The sequence below is a fragment of the Leopardus geoffroyi genome, chromosome C1, assembly GCF_018350155.1.
Source record: "Leopardus geoffroyi isolate Oge1 chromosome C1, O.geoffroyi_Oge1_pat1.0, whole genome shotgun sequence".
NCBI classification, from domain to species: domain Eukaryota; kingdom Metazoa; phylum Chordata; class Mammalia; order Carnivora; family Felidae; genus Leopardus; species Leopardus geoffroyi.
This window is the reverse complement of record NC_059328.1, coordinates 1536831-1559663: the sequence shown is the minus strand read 5'-3', so window position 1 is coordinate 1559663 and position 22833 is coordinate 1536831. Positions and strand designations below refer to the sequence as shown.

Here is a 22833-nt window from a genome sequence, read left to right as displayed (position 1 = left end):
CACGCCCGGAGCTTTCCAGAAGGGAATTCAACCTAAGAATAGAAACCGGCCCCCTTCTCCGCGGGCCCCGCCGGTCCACCCAGACTCCCAAGAGAGGGGCGCCGGGACTCGGCCGGCGGAGATTTGAAACACCCACCCTGCGCCTCACGAGAGCCGGGGGGTAACCGTGACCCGCCCTCGGGTCTTGTCACCAAGCTCCCAAGATGTCCACAAGATCGGTTGGCCAGAAGCGACCAAAGCCAGGAAAGGGAGCTTGACGGACGTCAGGAGCTGCAGACGGGGGTCCGCCTCGCGGGCGGGGCAGAGCGATGGGCCCCATTGGCTCAACAGGGGAGGGCCAAGAGCAGCGGCTTCCCTGCCTGTCCCCTCCTGCCGCCGAACCTCTGAGGACATCACATGAACGGTTTAGTGTGGACGAGGCCAGGGTCCCCGCCTTGTCCCAAGTGCCCCTGCGCCCTGTCCGGCCGCCGCCCGCCCTCTGTGATGGCTGCCATCCCCCCCTCCACCGTGCACCTGCCATCGGCCCCCTAGGCAGGGCTGGGCACGCTGGGGACGGTCGGGAGGCGGTGGGGTGGGGCAGAGGCCAGTTAACAAACACGCGTCCAGATGGTGTCGGAGGGGCAGATACGCCGTGAGGAAAATAACACATAATGTGAAACACGGTCAGGACAGACTGGGCTGGGGGACAAGTTAAACCAGGTGGTCGGGGGTGTCCCCCCTGAGCTGAGACCCCAAAGCCAAGGCCAAGAGCACAAGGGAGACCTGGAAACAGAGCATTCCAGCATGGCAAGGGAGCGGCATGGGGCGGGCAAAGGCCCTGGGGCAGGAATCGTGTCACCCTCCCTGGCTCTTTGCCTGTCATAGCACTGGCTCTCTGGCTTAGGGTATTTCCTGACCAGCCCTGACCTGGTATATTAAAGAGGGCCCTGCGGGGGGAGGCATGACCACCAAGCCCGGCCAGAGAGGCAGCCACGTGTGGTGTCCAGGCCCCGGGGTCAGGGCCACGCTGGGTTTGCGGCAGCTGGGAGCCCGTACCGTGGGCCAAGCCCCAGGGCTCAGGTGCCCTGGCCTCCGGCCCCTCTCTGCTCCCTGGGAATGCAGCCACAGCCGGGCCCTCCCCCAGGACGTGGCCACAAGGCCTGGGCCGCTGGGGACGGACGCTCCCAGGAAGAGCTGAAATCCCGACGGGCAGGCCCCGAGGGGCCCCATCTGCGCTGGCTGTTGGCCCGCACCTTTGCCGAGTGCTCCCCACGCCCTGGCTGGGGCCCCCCCACACCTTGGGCAGGGTTTGCGAACCTGCCGAGGGTCCGTCCGGCCTGCTCAGAGCTGGCAGAGGTGAGCGGTGGGCAATGGACCCCCTCACGCACGCACCTTTGCCCGGGGCGTCCTCGGCGCCTTGGGGTCCAGTCCTAGAGGTGGGATTCGGGGGGTCCGCTCGGGCTGCTGAACAGAACACACCCGGGACCCGAGGCTTCAAAGACAGACATCTCCTTCTCGCTGACCCGGAGGCTGGACGCCCATGATCAAGGCGCCAGCACGTTCCGTTTCCGTGAGCGCTCCCTTCCTGGCAGGCGGCTGCCCTCTTGCTCACGGGTCGAGGAGGTGGGAAGGGGGGCGGGAGAAAGGGGGCAGAGCTCAGTCTTCTCCTGCTCCCCCGGGGGGCTCACCCCGTGACCTCATCTCACCCGAATGACCCCCCACAAGGTGCTGCCTCTTACCGCCACCCCGTGGGGGTTCGGGGCTTTAGCCTAGGAACCGCGGTGCCAGCCACAAGGGGACCGGGCCCTCCGGGCACAGGTGGAACCAGGGAGGGAGCCCCCACCCCCCGATGGGCCGAGCTTTGTGTGGGGAGAAGCGGCCCCAGGAGCAGACGGGCTGATTCGCGGACAGTGGGCCGCGGCGGGGGGAGCTGCCCAGGGACGGGGTGCGCTGGGCACAGGGCGCGTGCACGGGCCTCTGAGGGTGGGCACACAAGCCCCCGTCGGCACGCGCGGGGAGCTTCCGCTGTGCGAGGGCACCAGCAGCCGAGGGCGCGGGGTGCCTGGGCCAGCTCCCCACCACCTCCTCCCCCAGCTTCCTCCGAGTTCGAGCGATGGATGCGCGGATCGAGTGCCAGGGGGCACGGCTGGGCTGCACGTTGGCGCCATCGTCTGGACCCGTCCGATACCCGTCTCAGTATCTGAGACTGACCCTGGGCCCTGCCGCGACACCATCCCTCAAAGATACCAACCGGCCACTCGGCGGCCCTTGTCCCGTGGCACCGGTTCCGGGCTGGGAAGGCCGGCTCTCCACCTGGGGCCTGGCGTGCGCTCCGGGCGCGGGCTTGGTCTTCCTGCTTTTCCAGCACCGCACCCGGGATCCCCGAACGACGGGCCCCAATAGATGCGGCGCAGACACAGCGTTTTGTGAATGCGGAGCCGCTCCTCTGCCCGTGGTCTCCTCCCAGAGCCGGCGACAGGCGAGTGGCGCTGTGGCCGCGTTAGTAGCATCCACGGACTCGGGAAGCGGGCGGGCACACAGGTGGTCCCACCCATCCCGAGTGGCTGACTGTGAGCCCCCCACCCCCCCACCTTTGGCCGTGTGGGGTCAGACGTTCTGGTGCCCAGAGGACGCGTGTCACCGAGGTCACGCTAGGAAGAGCCCTCGTGAGTTTCGGACGGTCCTGCCTGGTCGCTCTCGCCGGACTGTGCCAGGAGACCCCCAGGCGCGAAAGGCTGACTCTGGCGGCGGCCGAGCCTGAGGAGTCTGGTGTCTGGGATGCCAGGAACTGGGACACGCCCGCGTGTGCACCTGCTGTGCTCGAGTGCCCGGCTGTAGCTCTGAACGGGTAAGCTTGGGGTTGACGGCCTGAAAAGGCGTAGGACCCAGGCTGTCAGGTCAGCTGGACCAGGAGGAGTCCCGGCCCCGGGGCAGGCAAGACAGAGGACGGGGCGCGGCGAGTGCTTGTCACGGTCCTGAGATCCGTCGGGGCCGTGGGGCTGTGGTCGATGGCACCGCTCCCTTTCCGGAAGATTCTGCAGGGATGGAGGTCTCAGACTCACCGGGACCCGTGCCCGGGCAAGGTGTGCTTCCTGAGACAAGAGCGCGTGGGTGCTGCCGGGGCCGCTCGGACCCCCCGCTGGACCAGAGGCTCCGTCTGCCCGGTGCGCCAGTGTCGATGGGCAGGACTCGCCCCGCCCTGGAAGTCAGCTGTCCCCTGGGGAGGCTCACGGCCATCTCTGCCTTCTCTGAGGCCCCAGGGCCCGGCCCCGGCCCTTCCCCTCCCCCCGCAGGCTTTCACCGACCAGCGCTGCCTGAGAACGCACACGCCGTGCGCCCCGCGGCTAGGACACCGGGAGCAAGGGAGGCCCTAGGGGGCCGGGAGGTCCAAGTGACACAGACCCCGAGTGGTCCCTGGGGACAAGAGCGCCGAGGACGAGGCCGAGATCCGGTTCCGCCCCCTGGGGCCTCATCCCTCGCCGGCCTTCCTAACGGTCGCTGTGGCAGAAACAGGGCCCCAGAAACCCCAGTGCCTGCAGCCCGGTCCCAGACACTCTGTTGCTTTCTAAATTTAGAGCTTATAAAAACCACTGAATGGCTGGAAAGCGGGGAAAAAAAGAAAAGTAGAATTGTGTGCCCATATATGTATATATGTTCAAGTGCCAGGGGTGAGGGAGACGTGGTATTTATATCCCGATGACTGGGATGTCCCCGCACACTTCTTCTAAGGAAACATCCACCGTCCGAACGACCCACCACCGTTCGCCCTTGGTCCTCACACCTCTCCCTCTGGATTTGGACCCTGTCACCCCACTGGGCGTCCTTGGCCAGCCCTCCCATCGTCCCCACCCCCAGCTCGGAAAGTCCTCTGATACAAACGGGGTGGCTTCTGGGAGTGCCAGCTTCGTCCTGGGTCCTCCCAGGATGTGCCCTCTGTGCCCTCTGGGGACGTGCCCTCTGTGCCCACTGGGGACGCGTCCTCTGTGTCCTCTGGGGACGTGTCCTCCGTGCTCGCTGGGGATGTGCCCTCTGTGCCCTCTGGGGACGCGTCCTCTGTCTCCTCTGGGGACACGCCCTCTGTCCCTCTGGGGACGCGTCCTCTGTGTCCTCTGGGGACGTGTCCTCCGTGCTCGCTGGGGATGTGCCCTCTGTGCCCTCTGGGGACGCGTCCTCTGTCTCCTCTGGGGACACGCCCTCTGTCCCTCTGGGGACGCGTCCTCTGTGCCCACTGGGGACGTGCCTTCTGTGCCCACTGGGGACGCGTCCTCTGTGCCCTCTGGGGACGTGTCCTCTGTGCCCGCTAGGGGCGTGCCCTCTGTGCCCACTGGGGATGTGCCCTCTGTGCCCTCTGGGGACGCATCCTCTGTCTCCTCTCAGGACACGCCCTCTGTCCCTCTGGGGACGCGTCCTCTGTGTCCTCTGGGGACGCGTCCTCTGTCTCCTCTGGGGACACGCCCTCTGTCCCTCTGGGGACGCGTCCTCTGTGCCCTCTGGGGACGTGTCCTCTGTGCCCGCTAGGGGCGTGCCCTCTGTGCCCACTGGGGATGTGCCCTCTGTGCCCTCTGGGGACGCATCCTCTGTCTCCTCTCAGGACACGCCCTCTGTCCCTCTGGGGACGCGTCCTCTGTGTCCTCTGGGGACGCGTCCTCTGTCTCCTCTGGGGACACGCCCTCTGTCCCTCTGGGGACGCGTCCTCTGTGCCCGCTGGGGACACGCCCTCTGTGCCCACTGGGGATGCGTCCTCTGTGCCTGCTGGGGATGTACCCTCTGTCCTGCTGGGGACGCGCCCACTGTCCCTCTGGGGAAGCGCCCTCTGTGCCCACTGGGGACACACCCTCTGTGCCAGCTAGGGCTACTCAGCTGATGGGGGCACATCAACAGCGCACGCTCACCCCTCGCACTCCGGAGGCCGGGAGTCCAGAGTGGGGCACCAGCAGATTCAGAGCCCGGTGGGGATCGTCTTCCGGATTCATAGACGACGTGTTCTCCTGTGCCCTCACGTGCAAGAAGGGACAAGAGAGCTCTCTGGGGTCTTGCACAAGGGCACCAGCCCCATCGCGGGCCCCCCCCTTCAGACACGGTCAGCTCCCCAAGGCCCCCCCCCCTTCCTAACACCCTCACCACGGGGTGACACAGTCGCTGTCTCTGAACGCTGAGGGGGTGCTCCTGAGGCCCCCAAATAGTCCTGAAGCCTCCAAGGTCCTGCTTCAGCAAAGGCAGGCCCCTGTCTGGTGGGCAGAGGCCCTGGGACTCCAGGAACCCCTGGTTGTCCGCACACTCCAGAAACCTCATCCCTGTCTCAGTAATCGCCTCTGGAGGGGACCACGTGAAGACCCCCAAACCCAGGTCAGACTCTCACCTGTCCGCATGCTGGGGAACCACACGCACTGTCCCTGTCACGGCTTAGCGCTCCCTGCCTGGCAGGTGTGTGTGTGTGTGTGTGCGTGTGTGTGTGTGTTTGCGTGAGTGTTAAAGAGAGAGAGAGCTCTCCTGTCCAGGAAGATTCCAGTCGAGATAACCCAAGAGCCCTCCTATTTACGAAATAGCTTAGAATGGCCAGGTAAAACATGACACACATCTCTTAAAGAGAGCTGAGCTTGCAAAAGAGTAATGGAATTTTCCAGGGGCCCAAAAGTGAATAACATGACCCAAACCAGTAATCGAGGTTAGCTAATGCCGCGGCTGCCTGGGGGCTGGCTCCCAGATGCGGAATGTGATGTAAACGGGCTTGAAATGTGTTTCCACGACAGGGCACGAGGCCCCGCGACACCTAGGGCGCAGGCTGGGGAAACGGCTTCTGCACGAAGCCACCTCAGCGAACGGAGCAAACCAACAAAAGCCGCCCGCCCACACACGGATGTCACAAGCAGGCTCGTCGTCGGTCGTTACCTGGACTGAGAGAAAGTTTGAAAGCCCTGCCCGAGAAGAAGCATTTTCAGAATGATGCTCCTCCACAAAAGCAAGGGGAGCATTCACAAAAATCATCAACATCAACTTTTTAAAGTTCTAGAAATTCCCCCTAAGGCCTCGACAATTGGGAGCGCGTTTGTTCATAAAACGGTTGAATCCGGATGAGAATAGGGCGTCTGTGGCCTTTTCGCTCGCCATCTACCCCCCCCACCCCGGCCCCCTGGGCACTGTGACAGTCTGAACACCAGCACGTGGGCTGTGAGAGACCAGCCTACAGACCAGGGGGACGTGTGAGTGCGTTCCTGAGGAGCCAAAGGCCACGTGCGTGTGCAGGGACTTGTGCCCAGCAAGGACCTGGGCGGGGGGAGGGGGGTGAATCTCTCGCCTCCCGCTGACCTTGAGACTCGGCATGAGCAGGAATTGAAGGTGAACTCAGAACCACCCTGCTGGGGCACTGATGTCCTTCTCAGTAAAGTCCGGAGTGCTTATTGGCTCAAGGTATTTAAGGACATCTTCTCCCAAACATAAGCTGACCTGCTAAGCAACCAAGCAGAAGTTTCTGTGGCCGCCACGACAAGGACAATTGACTTCTAATTTATAGAATGAGTTCGGGAAAGTCACTAAATAAAGAAAGAGAAGCAGCAGCCAATCTCTGGGGAAAAGGGAATCTGATTTCCAGACTTGCCATGTTATATTACCTAAAATGTTGATCTGCCTTTTTTTTTAAGTTTATTTATTTATTTTGAGAGAGAGAGAGAGCACAAGTAGGGGAGGGGCAGAGAGAGAGGGAGAGAGAGAGTCCCAAGCAGGCTCCGCTCTGTGAGCCCAGAGCCCAATGTGGGGCTCGATCTCACAAACTGTGAGATCATGACCTGAGCTGGAATCAAGCGTGGGATGCTTCACCGAGCCACCCAGGCACCCCTAAAATGTTGATCTTTCAACAAAAATTTGCCACGTGCACACACACACACACACACACACAATAGGACAATGTATTCCTGCCCCTCAGGAAGCCCCATTGTTGGACTTACTAGACAAAGATTGAAATCAGCTATTATATCGTGTGTTAACTATGCTCAGATAGAAAAAATTGGAGGCACCCGGGTGGCTCAGTCGGTTAAGTGTACAACTCTTAGTTTCTGCTCAGGTGATGATCTCACACTTCATGGGATCCAACCCCACCTGGGGTCCTGCACTGATGGCACAGAGCCTTCTTGGGATTCTCTGTCTGCCCCTCCCCTGCTTGTTCTCTCTCTTTCTCAAAATAAGAACTTCAAAGATTCACTTTTAAAAAAAATTGAATAAATCGAATAAAGAAATGGGCAAGAAAAAGAAATAAAAGGCGCCTGGGTTGGAGAAAAAGCAAAACTACATTTATTCACGGATAATATCATCTTGTATATAGAAAATCCTAAGAAAGAAAAACCTATAAGACCTAAGAACACTGATCAACATACAAAAAGGGATTATAGTTCCACATACTATCAGTGAACTATCTGAAAATGAAATTAAGGAAACCATTTGATTTGTAATGACTTCAAAAAGAATGAAATCGTAAGGAGTACATGCAACAAAAGGTATTTATTGCTTGCACACTGAGAACACCATGATGAAATGAAAGAGATAAAGGACGTAAATAAATGGAAAGACACCTGTGATCCTGGATCAGAAGACTTAATCCTGGGAACATAGCACCATTCCCTAACTGGTCTACAGAGACAATGAAATCCCTGTCAAATATCAGTTGCCTTTTTGAAAAAACAGAACCTGAGGGGTGCCTGGGTGGCTCAGTCGGTTAAGCGGCCAACTTCGGCTCAGGGCACGATTTCACAATCTGTAGGTTTGAGCCCCGCATCGGGCTCTGTGCTGATGGCTCGGAGCCTGGAGCCTACTTCGGATCCTGTGTCTCTCTCTCTCTCTCTCTGCTCTTCCCCCACTCATGTTGTCTCTCTCTGTCTCTCAAAAATAAAATAAAGCATTTTTAAAAATTAAAAAAAAAACAAAAAAACAGAACCTGATAAATGATCCTAAAAGTCATATGGAAATGCAAAAGGCCCAGAATAAACATTCTTGGGAGGGGAGAAGAAGAACAAATTTGAGCGAGGCATAGCTCAAGGACACAGGAACCAATCAGAAAGAGCGCTCACCGGCCAAAGCTGAAACAATTTGAATAAGAAAATAAATAATACTAGTATTTGATTAAAACCCAGAGGGGAAGATATCTACAAGTCCATAAGCAAATGATTGAATAAATAAATAAATGTGGGAAGGGGGTGCCTGGCTGGCTGAGTCGGAGAAGAGGGCAACTCTTGATCTTGGGGTTGAGGGTTCGAGCCCCACAGTGAGTGTAGACATTACATAAAAAAATAAAATCTTTTAATAAGGAAAGAAAGAAAGGAAGGAAGGAAGGAAGGAAGGAAACGGGCAATTCTTCTTCACCGTAATATTCCGATTAATACGCATAAAATGGTTGGATGGACGGCAATTTTAAAATCACCTCTACAAAACCGTGGTGATAACTGCTGTAGGCAAGATCCACCCATGGAAGCTAGAATTAGCGGGTAAAAGCTTAAGGAGAAATGGGATGTTTGGGCAGCCTTAAAGCATTCCTCAAATACAAACGGAAAATCGCGATTTTGCAGTGTAAACCCTGACAGAGATGAAGGTTAATGTCACTGCTACGAGCTATAGCACCAGCCCAGCCTCCCTGACATACAGCATCGAGGGCATAGAATTCCCTCCCCCCAAATCCACCACCACAATGTAATCATGAGAAAACAAAATCCCTGTGGGACCCGGGACTGGGTCCTGGCTCATAACAGGTACCTTAGCAGGAAACCTGGTGAAATCCAAACGAAGTCCATCATTTGGTTTTTAAAAACAGAAGCAAAAAAGTAAACATAACTATCTGGAAAAACAAATCTCTGCCCATTAAAGATAATTCGAAATATACATATAAAATACATCATCAGAATCCACGAATTTTAGAGGGTGGTCTCTGAAATATTTGATAAGTATAACATCGCGATTCTGAATCAACTGTTTCAGAAACTAGAAACAAGAGACACCCGCCCAAATCATCTAGTGAAGCTAAAATCACTTTGATAATCAAGATTGGGAAAGGACATGCACAAGAAGGGGCAAGTTATAGGCTAAATTCATTTATGATCATAGTAAAAACCATAAATAATAATCTAAAGATTAAATCCGGCAATGTGAAACATGCATACAAGCAAAACACAAAATATTATGACCAAAGTAGATTTACCAGAGGAATGCAAGGCTGGTTTAACCGTAGGAAGTCTGACTCCAATTAGTTGCCATGAGTATTAACTGAGCTCAGGTTTGAAAGCGTTTGACAGAACAAAAGTGGAAGGTTTGATTCTCCCTTGTGTGGAAAGTTGGAGAGAGGCCATCTGGCCGGCATGGCAGCTCCCTTTCAGGAGATTATCCGAGGAGCCAGCCTCCTCCTGCTTTGTCTTCATCGCCTCTGGGGTACGGCCCCCAGCTGTCTGGTCCAAGAGGATTCAGATCACAACCACATGTCTGTGTAGAGCAGAAGCTGAGAAAACAAAAACACAAACAACCAAAAAACCCGAACATCCTTCCGTGCACGATCCCGAAACAGTCCCGGAATTGCACGTGTCACTCCACCGCTGTTAGTGACATCGTTAGCTTGGCCACGACTGCCTACAAGGGAGGCCGGGCTGTGGGACTTATTACCTCGGGCAGCTGAATCATGTTGAGCTGAGTCATGTTGAGCACACAGCCAACAATTCTACTGCTATGAGAGCAAATATGTTTCCGTCTCTCGGCAACATGTGGGCCTCTCCTCCAGGTCTGGATGTGCCTCCCTACAGAGCAGGAGAAGACACGTCATATACCCCCCAGACAGACACCCACAACACAATGGTGGGAGCAGGAATTTCATCGGCAGATGTGATTAAGTGCTGAATCAGCTGATAGGGAAATGTTCCCCGGTGGGCCTCACCTAATCAGGTGGTCCCTTAAAGGGAGTAGGCTTGTTCTGGCAGAAGAGATTTGAAGCATGAGAGGGATGGTCTATGCTGCTGGGTTTAAGGATGGAGGGGACCACGTGGTGAGGATTTGAGAGTAGCTTCTGGGAGCTGAGAACAGACCAGCCAGCAAGGAAACACTGATTCCTGCCAACAACGACGTAAGTTTGAAAGAGGACCCCTAACAGAAGGGAACGCAATCTGGCAGACACCTTGGCTGAAGTCACGTGAGGTCCTGAGCAGAGAACAGCCAGGCTGTACCCTGACTCCTGACTCAGAAACTCTGAGGTAATAAAAAGGGGGTGTTGTGAGCCACCCGATGTGTGGTATTTGTTACGCAGCCTAGGGGGCTACTACACTTTCTGTCTCTGCTTACAAGCAACTAGCTCCATTGTAATGTCATTCTCATCCTTACAGACTTACAAAGCAGAAGAGTCTGGAAGCAGATGCGTCATATGGACATTTTACTTCTGCAAAAGTAGCAGCACAGAGGAGTGGGGAGAGGAAGACATTGTTAAGCAATTGTCCTGGGTCAATTGGATAGTCACATGCAGAAGAAAATGAAAATTGGTCCCTACCTCACACCATGCAAAAAAAATATACCCAGATGGGGTGTAGCTGTACATGTAAAAGGAACAACGATAAAGCTTCCAGAGGACATCGTGGAGTATGTTCACGACCGTGGGCAGGCCGGGATTTTAAGCAGCACTCAGAGGACTAACCATAAGAAAGAGACTAATAAACTGAACTGTGTAGAATTGAATTTCAATCATTACAAAATGCTACCATGAGAGCAAAGAGCAAGCCGGCACGTGGAACAGCACCCCTGCGGCAGTACAATTGGTGTTCGCAGAGGACACATAAAACAGGCAACCCTACAGGAAGGTGGGCAAAAGTCTTGAACAGGCCCCAGATGAGGGAGGGACACCACAGGGCCAGACGACCCGGAACAACTCCCGGCCTTCTTAGTTGGCAGCAAAATGCAAGTCAAGGCCACGGTGAGCGCCACCGCACACCTCAGCTGGCCGTGTGCTGGCAGGATGGGGAACGACAGGCCCCCCTGTGCGCGGCCAGAGGGTCTGCAGTAGGGCGGACCCTGTGAGAGACTGTTTGGAAGTCCCACTAAAACCAGAACGTCACTCAGATCCAGGTGCTGATGCCCAACAGAAATGGCGCCCACGCAAGTCAAGAGGCATTTACAAGGTGGTTGATACGACCCTCAATCAAAATATCATAAAACCGGAAACGACCCGACTTCATCAATGTTAAAATGTACAAATCTATCGTGCATTAAAATTTTTTTTAACATTTATTATTGAGAGACAGAGAGACACGGAGCACGAGCAGGGGAGGGGTAGAGAGAGGGGGAGACACCGAATCTGAAGCAGGTCCCAAGTTCTGAGCTGTCATCACAGAGCCCGACGTGGGGCTCGAACTCACAAACCGTGAGATCATGACCTGAGCCGGAGTCGGTCGCTCAACCGACTGAGCCCCCCAGGCACCCCAAATCTATCACGCATTTAAACAAGGGGCCACTATGAAGGCACAAGAAGGCAACAGTGATTATTAACAAGAAGGCCCTGGTGATTATTCTTGGCAGTGACACCGTGCACCCCACACACAAACATGGCGCAGAAGAGACCAGACACGGCCGAGCAGGCTGCGTGACTCCACTCGCGCAGAGTTCAGGAATAGCAGCATGTCCACAGCAGTGCAAGTCAGGGCAGTCACTACCTTCAGTGCAAAGGTGGGGGTGTAAAGGTCCTTCCCCAGGAAGGACCCAGCCGTCTTCTGGGGTTCTGGAATGTTCTGTTTCTCAGTCTGGGTTCCGAGTGAACGGGTGTGCCCAGTTGTTGAAAATGCATTCAATCGCACACTTATGACTTGCACTTTTTTTTTCTGTATGGTGTTGTCTTTTTATAAATGTTCATTTAAAAATCAAGAATGGGGCACCTGGGTGGCTCAGGCAGTTAAGCGTCCGACTTCGGCTCAGGTCATGATCTCACATTTCGTGGGTTCGAACCCCACATCGGGCTCTGGGCTGACAGCTCGGAGCCTGGAGCCTGCTTCGGATTCTGTGTCTCCGTCTGTCTCTGCCCCTCCCCTGCTCATGCTCTGTCTGTCTCTCTCTCTCTCTCAAAAATAAACATTATAAAAAAATTAAAAATCAAGAGTAAACAGAAAAGATAAGACATTCCAACAGAAAAATGGGCAAAGGCTATGAATGTTTTATAGATGCAGAAACACAACCGCCTGGGCATTGAGGCAGCGATGCTCGAAGTCAGCAGGCAGGAGGGAATGTTAATTAGGCCGCCCCACAGATGCCAGATGGGCAGCCACACAGGGTCTGAGGCACCAAGCGGGGGCGACCTCTCTCACACCGCTGGGGCCAGAGGTCCCCGAGTCGGTGCAACAACCCCCGTGTCATTTGGCCAGCTTCGTCAGTAAAGTCACACCTTCTGCCAGCAATCCCACCATTAGGCGCATTCCTTAAAAGAGCTCACTGGTGTGCACCCAGGAATCACGCGCAGGAATAGCCCCGAATGCCATCACCAGGACAGCGGGTGAACACCCCGGGGTGTAGCCTCGCTCCTCCCAACGGGTGCTCCACCCGACAGCACATCACACGGGAAGCCACTTACAGCCCGTCCAGACCACATGCAAAGCAGGACTAAACGTGCGATGCCCAGCGGAAGAGTACAAACCAGGCCTGGCAATGATCGACACCAAATCTGAGAGATTCCCAGTGGAAACAGGACGGAATCAAGGGCTGTCCAACGAGATAAATGTGACAAAGGTGGGCGGGAGTGTGAGTAGGGGGTTTGCCTGTTGTTCTCTGTACTTTTCTCTACGCTTGTAAGATTCCAAGGCGGAAGAGTCCTGTGAAGAAGCCGACGGAAATGAGAACACAGCCTGGCTCCCCTCCCCCGAGCGAGGCCCCTGTGCCCCTCTGCTTGCATCTCCCCCACGGGGATGTGGGACGGTGCGTCTTCCTAAGGGTCCCTAGAGGAACAGCCTTGGGTTTTGGTCCCAGCTCCCTGGCCCCGGGTATCCCCAGTCCCTCTTACTGTCCCCACCGGAGGATACCACGCAGGAAGCCTATGGAATGAGTGCTGGCACGGGGAGGCTGTCCCCACGCCACTGACTGCTATAGCCTGCCACCCCACCAGAGATCTCGCTCAGCCAGACCGAGCGTCAGGCCACCTGGACCACAGCAGTCACTGTGGTCCATCCCTGTTGTGACCATGGGCAAGTGCTCGGCTACCATTCAAAGGAGAGTCCGAAGCTCATGGAATGCTGGGCCCAGGTTCCCACAGGTGGGGGTCACAGGAGGGCCACTGCTCCACTTGGCCTGTATTTCTCTGGCCCGGGGCACCGTAGAGGGAGGGAGAGGAAGGCTGTGGAGCCTGGGCCACCCCTAGTTAATGGCCCCTGACTCTCACTTCCCCGGTGTTAAGCCCCCCTCCTCCCTGCCCACTAATTATCTGGAGGTTTTCCAGATCCTGGGCCTGAAAAGGGATTTCTTGGGGGATTTGGGTTGGACAGGGAGAGCCTTTCCTGCAGGAAGGGCCTCCAGGTGCCGGGCCCAAGCCCCAGACAGAGGGCTTGTTCTTCATCTGGCCTCTGTGCACATGCAATTTATTCACTGACTTCCTGGTTCTTCTGGTCTTCACTGAACCACCAGCCACTGGTGCAAGCCCCATGGCCTACCCCATAGCCCAAGAGAGGGTGGTGTATTGCCATAATTCCAGAAGGGAATTCACACAGCAGTTGAACACTTAGTAGGATCCAAGTAAATACTTCTTGGATGGATGGATGGATGGATGGATGGATGGATGGATGGATGAGTGGGTTGGTGGGTGGGTGGGTGGATGGATGGATGGATGGATGGATGGATGGAAAGATGAATGAGTGGGTTGGTGGGTGGGTGGACAGATGGATGGACGTATGGATGGACAGATGAATGAATGTATGTATGTATGAATGAGTAGATAGATGGATAGATGAACGGATGGCTGGCTGGCTGGCTGGCTGGATAAGTGGATGGGTGGGCAGGTGAACAGATGAATGATTGGGTGGATGGATGGATGGATGGTTGGGTGAGTAGATGGACGGTTGGGTAGGAGAACAGATGGATGAAGGGATAAGCAAATGGTAAATAGACGAGTAAATTGGAGTAAACTGATGGCAGTCTCTGCAACTTTTGACTCTACCTGAAGCCGAGGTTTCCTCTTGGGGTATTTATTCAGAAAACTCCCACCAACAGCTCCTTTGGGGTCTCAGGAGCCCCAGTGAATGGAATCACTGTCCTCACTGGCCGGGAAGCCGCATTCAGTTTAGCTTTTACGACAACAGAAAGCATGTTCTAAGGAATCCAAAGCAGTTTCCATACCTCCAGAAGTGGGTCAGGAGGTGGCAGCTTCAGTTGTCTGAGCAACAGTGAGCTTTGGATTCAGCTTCCAGGCCCTCCTTGTCAGGCTCACTTTTAGGAATATTCTGAGTCCACCCCGGACGGGATGGGGCACACAGGGCAAGGGCCCTTTCGGAACAGCAAGGACACAGGCCCTCCCCAAGTCCCGGGGAGAGCTGGGAGCTTTGGGATTGGCATCTTTTTCTGAGAAAGTGGAAGTCATGAAAACTGAAGCCCATTCTTCTCAGCAAGGTCCTAGACACTGTAGAAACCACAAGCAGCCCCTGGCTTCCGGAACTTTCCTCCTAGATTGGAAGATTCAGCTAAGATATTAAAAACAGGAGCACCCTGTCCAATAGCTACAGTTTCAGAGTAAAGCCAGGTGTTTGCACGTCAGGAGCATACCAGTAGGAAAGAGCCCAGTGGGCGTTGGGAGGGTAGGACGCTGTCTAGCAAAGGGGAGGCCACATCCGCGAGGACCCGCAGCCTCTGAGCACGTTTGGCAGATGCACCGGTGGCTGCAGTGGTCTAGAAAGACCCGAAATGTTGGCCCAGGGAAGAGGAGAGACCAGGGTCCGCCAGGACACAGCTGGCCAAATGGTAGGGGGTCTCCTGTAACCCACACAATAGCAACCGAGGTCTGCGGGGCTCTTCCCTGGGGAGGTTTCCTAAGAGACCGTTGCTGGTCTGTTGTGCAGAACGTTAGCGAGTTTTGCATATGCCAATAAAAAAAATAAAAGCCGCTATTAAAATGAACCCCTGGCACATACCTGGTTTAGATCACATAGGAGCTGGCCTTTTGCACTGGAATTTGCAGCATCTGTCGCAATTAAGCCTTGCTTTTTAGCTTCAAGATATTAGCCCGATCACTAGTGTTCTGTTTGGACATGAATAGCGCATTGTTCTGCCCCGAGCAGCCTGCAGCCTCGCAGACACCATTAAACGGCTTTGCGGCCCAATTAGAAATGGAGGTAGGCTGGCAGTGGGGGCGGGGACTGACCACCAGGGCCAGGCGCTTCATGGACACAAGTCAGGGGAGGGAGCTAACGTGGACCATGTGTGGGAGAGCGGGCTCCGACACGCACGGCCGGCTGCATGACAAGCAAAGACATGTTCATCCATCTTGACTTTGGACGTGCCCCTGGCCCAAACAAGGTGGCCAGAGCAGGGTGTGAGGCGGCTCCCCGGGGCCTGAAAGATGGACGTCCTGGCTGATGGCAGGGCCGAGGGAGTTCTCACGGGAGGCCCACGCGGGGGTCCCCCCGTACCCACCAGCTGCATCCTCCAAGCCCCCCCCTCCCCGTGGGGGCACGCGTACACACTTGCACACATTCAGACACACATACTGATGTGCACACACTCACACACACACGCATACATTCACACACCGTCCTTCTCACACGCACAAAGCAAGGTATCACACTATCGCCGCTCCCTCCCACCCCCATACCTCCTGTGACCAGCACATTGTTTTATGACCCGCTGCTTTTCCTCCGCAGCTGAATCTAGGAAATACGTTCGGGCAAATTGAGGGGTATCATCAAGAAGAAAGGATGTTTGAAAAGATGACAGATGGATAAGTGGATGGATGAAAGAAAATATGAATGGATGGATGAACCAGTGGATGGATGGATGGATGTTTGGAAGAAAGGAAGGAAGGAACAATGGTGGCTAGATGGATGGCTGGATGGATAGAAGGATGGACAGATGGATGGAAGGATGGGTGGATGGGTGGATGGTTGAATGGATGGATGGATGGATGGATGGATGGATGGATGGACAGACAGATGGATAGAAGCATGGATGGATGGATGGATGGATGGATGAATGGATGGATGGAAGGAAAGATGGGTGGATGGGTGGATGGATGGATAGAAAGATGGATGGATGGAAGGATGGATGAATGGATGGATGGAAGGAAAGATGGGTGGATGGATGGATGGGGGTGGGTCAGTGCATGCAAGTGAATGGTTGGATGGAGGGGTGTGTGGACAGAAGGTAGATGGATGGGTGGATGGATGGATAGATAAGTGTAACTGGATGAGTGGTTGGAAGGAAGGAAGGAAGGAAGGAAGGAAGGAAGGAAGGAAGGAAGGAAGGAAAGAAGGATGGCAGATGGATGGATTAATGAGTAGTAGGTAGGCAGGTAAGTAGAGCCCTGTGATGGAAAACACTAGAAGGCAATGTAATGGAGTGAGATTCTGAATATTGTCTTTCTCCTCTTGCTTTTCTGGATCTTCCAAATCCTCCGCAGTGAGCATGAATTGCTCCCATGACCTGAGGCAGGGATTCCAGCACTAGCCGTCCCCTTCCCAAAGCCAAGAAGAGGGATTCTGAGGCACTAAGAGCTGGCCTGTGCTGGCCTTTGGTTTGAAAAAGAGGGGCCTCTTCCTTCCCTGGCTCGGGCTGGCAGCCGCTATGACCTCATCCCTGTGGCGTGTAACTCGAGAAGCACGTTGGGAAGCGTTGGGCTGATTGATCACGCGTGCTGGTGTCCTCTCCCGGGGGCCTTGGGGCCGGGCTCGGCGGGCAGCCGGATCGGGGATGGGAGCCGCATCTTTATTCCGCAGGGAAAGATTCCGGCACACGTGCAGGGTCCCCTGCCGGGTCCCGGCCCCTCTCCCCTTAAGGTCTCACTGCCCAACCTGCCGTGCTGGCTCCCGGGGGGGTAGGGGGGGCTGTGGGTGTCACCCCTTCCCCGGGCAAAAGAAGACAGACAACGGGGCGGCTGGGTCGGGAGGGAGCGGGCAGGTCCAGGCGGCTGACCGACACCCCGGAGCAGGGGCAGCGGTTTTGTCTGATGTCTTATGTCTGAGGCTGTACTGTGAGCAGGTGCGCTTGAGAGGCCCAGGAAGCTGTGGGCTTTGGCTTTGAAAGTCCCCGAAGCCTCCGTGCTGAGGCGATAAAATGGGGAGACAGTGTCCACCCCTCAGGGTGGCTGAGGCACAACAGGTGTTCAGCTTGACCATGGGGCCCAGGTCACGACCGGCCACCGGTTCTGCCCGGTCTCCTGCGGTGGGTTTCGAGCATCACGTGGACATCCCACCCCTGGCTGCCGGACCCCCAGCAGGCAGGCGGCACCGGGACGCCCTCCCCCTCCCCCTCCCATGTCATTTCTGTGCCCTGCGGGGGGAGGTGTGGTGCATGTCTCAAGCCTAGGAAGGGGCACCTCGTGGTGGGGGTGGAAGGGTCGCTCTCGATGTCCCCTTTTATTCCTTATTAGGTGAGCAGTCAGGACACGGGTCTCTCTGTTAGAATGTCCCTGGACACATCGCAGAGACCTCACAGCCCGGAACGCTCAGGATGGCACTCGGTGAACGTGTTGGTCCTAATCGCCCCTGCGTGGTGACCCCTGGGCCGGGCACGGGCCCCTCCCTGTCCAGACCCACCTCGGGGTCTCCGAGGCAACAGGCTGGCTTTGAGGTGTCGCCTGCCAGGCTCGCCGGGGCGGAGGGAGGGCAACCCTGCGGGAGCCCCTTGGGAACAGCTCCTGGAGTCTCTGAGCCACATGGGAGAGGTGGGACCCAGGCCCCCACGGCCGCCCAGAAGAGGCTCTGACCACCCACGCAGGGCCAGAGTGGACAGGGCACCGTTTCTAACACTTACGCCAACAACTGGGGCCAGAGGCGGTCCTCGTCCTCATGCCCCTCTACCCGGCGGGGGCTCAGGAAGAGCCGGGATCCAGCCGCACGGGTCCGGGGCTTCCCAGAACACGTCCTTCCTGGTGTCGGGTCGGACGGCCCGGGCCAGGGCACCCGCGGTCCCTGCCACCCCCGTGGGGCTGGCCTGCCACACCACATTAGCTAATGCAGTGCACAAAGGGATGTTAAAGAAAAGAATCAATTTATAGTAAAACCGGCCATCTATTCCAGGGCAAAAACAATTACCTTTATGTTCAGGAGAAACTGGGAGAAAGCACTTACTTAAATTGCTGTCTTATAACTGCCTAAGGAGCTATTTTCAGAAACCGCTCAAATGTTTTTTCTTCTCTTCCCGGAGAAATCCCCCTTCCTTCTGCCCCAGGTTTGCCAGGCTGGGACCTGGATGGCACACAGCGGCAGAGCTCAGGGGACCCCCACCCGGCGCCACGGCTCCCGCAGGACTCCCTCCCGAGGGCCGGGCCAAGTGGGGGGTCCCAGGCGCCTTCCCCGAGGCGTCACAAACGCGGACTTCGGAGGCCACGGGGCTCCCACCGCCTCTTCTCCACGGTGGGGAGACACGGGTCAGGCCCCCTCACTGAGGCAGTTAAAAAGTAAACATAGCCCCCAAATCACGTTAAATATGTTAAGCAAACACACGGCAGGCAGCGTGGATATTAGGTCATTTCTCATAAATATTAATACCGGAGTTTTCCAACGGGGAAAATTAATGAAACAAAGCTGTCTGTTCACTCATGGACGCATAGCCCTGGAGCGGGCCCAGCCGAGGGGGGAAAATCGAGGCAATTCAGCCCCCAAGAAAGGCTTCTCAGGCGCTCACACGGAGGCTGACAGTTGAGGCTGGCACGGGGCAGACTCTCTGAGGACCCCGGGGCCTGCCCACCAAGTGGGGGACAGGTCGGTGACAGAGGGCATGAGGAGGCCAGGGCTCCGCGGGCCTCGGGGCTGCGCCTCCCTGTGGCCTCCTCTCTGCGGGGTCTCCCCTGGGCTCCCCGAGCTGTCCTCTGGGCAGGGACCCCGCGTGTCCCCTGGACTGGGGCCGCCCTGCCCAGAGCACTTGGTGAGGGAGTTCGTGGCTCCACCCACAACCCACAGCATCTGGATCTGCCCGCCGCTGCCCGCCTGCACCAGGGCAGGGACGGAGGAAGGCCAAGCCCTCAGCCAGGAGCGGGGCCAGAGGGCAGAGCTGGGCACGCCTGACCACCGGGCTCCCCTGCCGGGCCGGCCGCCCGCACCCTGCTCCCTTGGGACCCCTGTCGGCCCACCTGTCTGCCCGCTGGCCCTCCGGAGGCCCGGATGGGGCTAAGGAGGGCGGTCTGCGTGGCCCCGTGGGCTAGTACGGGCCACTGGGCCACTCTGGTCCTTCAGAGCTAGCATCGTGGCAGTGACCCAGCACTTGCCTGACTCAGTCTGACCGGGGGGCAGACAGGGAGGCTTTGAGGAAAGAAAACATCGTCGGAAACACTGAAGGCTGTCTTGTCTGTGTGGTATCTGCAGGGTCGTGGGACCTGTGTTCCGGGGGCCTCTCCCCCCCAAGATGGGATGAATCTGGAGGCTTCCGGGGGTCCTCCCCTCCAGCCCTGGGGATCCCGTCAACCCGCGCCCCGGGCTGGGTGGGAAGATCAGAGCGGCTGGGGGCTCAGGCTCTGGAGTCCGGAGGATGCGACCCAGCTTCTGTGTGCTGCCCGGCGGCCGGCCAGGGGACCCTGGCAGAGCCTCGCGTCCCTGCACCCGCGTTTATTTACTTTTCATCTGGAAGGGTGGTTGCAAAGCTCAATAATTTAATACACGTAAGGAGAATATGTTCACGGTCAGGTTGATCGGACCAGCACATAGAGGCAGCCTAGAAGCGGCCACGTGGCACACGGAAAACCCACAGAAATGGGGGCGACGGCAGAGTTTTCGTTAGGAACCGCGCAGGCTGGAAGGGTAACGTCCTGCAAGAAAAACTCTGTAAAAGTTTCCAGCCCTGTGAACTTAGAACGCTCTACCCAGTGAAAACGTCGTTCAGATGACAAAGTGGAACCCAGACTTCTTCAGACCTGGAGAAGCTGAGAGAATCTGGCACTGGCCAGCACGGCAAGGAGCAGCAGGGCCACGGCAGCAGGTGAGGCTCGGAAGGGCCCGTCCACACTCGGGGACACGCCTGCCACTCACCCTGGAGGGACGGGAAGCAGGTCAGCGTTGCCCGGGGCCGGGGCTGGAAGGACGCACGGCCGCCGAGGGCACGGGGGGACTTTGGGGGGCAACGGACACACTCACCACCTCCGTTACGGTGACGGCTTCACAGGCATATCCGTGCGTGAACACTTAATACGCGGCACGATTTAACCAGAGCAGTTTCCTGTATACGACTGTACCCCAATAATGCTGCTTTAAAATAACACAGGACAGGGGCGCCTGGGTGGCTCAGGCAGTTAAGCACTTGACTCTTGATCTTGGCCCGGGTCACGATCTCTCGGGTTCGTGAGATCAAGACCCTGTCGGCCTCTGCGCTGACAGCCCGCTTGGGATTTTCTCTCTCTCTCTCTCTCTCTCTCTCTCTCTCTCTGTCTCTCTCTTTCTCTGTTTCCAAATAAATAAATAAAATAAAATAAAATAAAAAGAACATGGGACAGTGCCTGCCATATGATTGCATGCATGTCATATGCATGATTGCATTGGGACATCGCCGGAATGGGCGAACGACCGTCCCCTCCTTCCTCAGGTCTCCTGACGGCCCGTCCTGCAGGATGAAACCCGAGGCAGGCTGGGGGACTCCCCAGCGCTCTGCAAGGCCCAGGACACAGGCTGGAGCCTGGCCCACCCCCAAGGCCAGCCCCACCCCTGCCCGCCACTCTCTGTTACAGGTGCGCCCCTCGTCCAAGCTCCACCGCCTGGGGGAACCCCCTGGGAATCTCACTCTTACTGGGTTATTTTGGGAAGCTGTTAATGATTCTGTTTGCCTTTCCAATGACCTCAAACGTTCCACTGCCATGGACCCCTCCCCCTGCTGCCATATGCCCGGAGACCCCTCCCTCCTTCCCTCCCTCCCCAGGGCAGGGGGGGCCCCCTCTGCACACCCATCCCAGCGACGCCTCAAATATTGGGAGCGGGCCCTGCGGCCCAGGGGTTAGGGTGTCCCTGCTAAGCCCCTCAGCCAGTCTGGGCATGCTCCCTGCCTCGGTTTACTCTCTTGAGCAGTGGGCGCGATCCCGGCACCAGTTGCGTGGCCGCGGGTCTGCCCCACGTCAGACCAGGCCAGGGAGCTAGAGGTCGGGGGGCCTCAGACTCGCGGCCTGGGGTCGGGGCTCCCAGGGCCTGTCAGACGCCATCCCCCAACACTTGCGGGGAAAACGCACGCGGCAATTTATTAGCCCAAAGCTGCGTCTCCCTTGATTTCTAAACCCACGTGTATTTATAAAGGAAATTTAATCGGGTTGTTTTTAATTCTCTCACACTTAACTCATCAAAGTGCTATTTGGTAGGAGCGGGAGCCGACGAAGCCCACGCACCCCCGGGCCGCCCCGGGGGGACGCTCGCTCCACAGGACTGCCTCCTTCCCCGCATCCGGGGCGCAGCCCCAGGGATGGGGCGCCGGCCCTTCGTGGCCAGCACGAGCTCCTCTGCCCCGTGAGAATCTGGGGAACTTAGAAACTGGCTCCTGCACCCCAAGTGCAGCCCGAGGCCGGCCTGGCCCCCAGCTGGAGGCGAGGCGGCCTGAGGACACAGGCCGGACGTGGTGGAGCCCCCAGCGGACCGAGCCCAGGCGGCGGGCACCTCTGCCGTCCGCGGATGGCCATCGCTGCAGGGACAGCCCACTGCCCCGGCCGCCAGCCCCGGAGCCTGCTCTGGGAAGCTTGTCGGAGTTCTGCCTGGCTTGACCCGTCTTCTGCAGAGACAGAGATAGGTCCAGCTGGCCGTGCTGATGGGGAGGAGACAGCAGGGGACACCTATAAATGACGGAGAAAGAGCCACCCTCACGGAGACAGCAGGCACCAACACGTCCGTCCCACGGAGGCAGCCGCAAAGCTGCCAGAAATGGGGCTCGAACTGCTCGCAAGGCAGGCGGGGCTCCTGGCGGCTGATGGGCCCGCGGAACCGGGGAACCAGCCCCCGGGACTGGTGTGAGGGCATCGGGGCGAGGAGGGCCGGGCAGGCAGACCCCCAGCCGAGCAGCCGAGCGGCCGCGGGAGGGTAGGAGCAGCTCACACAGCCCGTCCCTCCTCCCAGACACCCCTCGGGAGTCAGGCCGTATACACACATCCGCAGACTCACAACACTCAACAGGCTCTCTCGACGCGCAGAGCCCAGAGCTCGGGGCACCTGCCTCCCACCCGAGCTGTCCCACCCTCCCCACAATCGGCTGGGACAGCTATGCAATTTTGGGGGGGGGGGTAGTGGTTCCACCTCCAGAAGCTCCCAGCCCCTTCCACACCCCGGGAGCCTGCCGATCACTCTGTCCATTCCTAGGCTGGCCCCCTGCCTTCCTTGTCCAGCACAACGGGAGTCCAGTACGTGTGGGAGGCCACGAGTCTCCCCCACCCAACCCACCCTCCCCTCTTCTCCCCTACCCGGGGCCTCTCCTGAGTAGGGCCTGGGGATCCGAGGTCAACTTGGCTTGGTCCTGCCTGGGGGTAGGGTCTCAGTCCAGCGGGGAGATGACCAGCGGCCTGGCAGTCCTGGCCCAGCGTGGCCAGCGCCCGGACGGACAGACCCAGAGGAGCTCGGAGCCCCTCAGAAACCGAGAGCCTTCCAGAGCACAGAACCCGCCTGTCCAGCAGGCTGGCTTCTGGGTTTGTTATCTGATTTTTCTGACTTAAGGGAGGCCCTTCGGAGGGAAGGCCAGCCCCCAGGTGCTAATCCAAACGGGCTGTGC

The 22833-nt window shown here is 57.4% G+C and overlaps 1 long non-coding RNA gene across 1 annotated transcript; it reads right to left on the bottom strand.

Annotated features, from left to right (window-relative positions):
• Positions 1-8320: 8320 nt before the first annotated feature.
• Positions 8321-15344, bottom strand: LOC123599916. Its single transcript, XR_006713349.1, has 3 exons — positions 15087-15344; positions 9613-9743; positions 8321-9451 (listed from the first exon to the last, which is right to left on the bottom strand). It is a non-coding gene; the product is annotated as an uncharacterized LOC123599916 (long non-coding RNA).
• Between the last annotated feature and the right edge of the window lie 7489 nt (positions 15345-22833).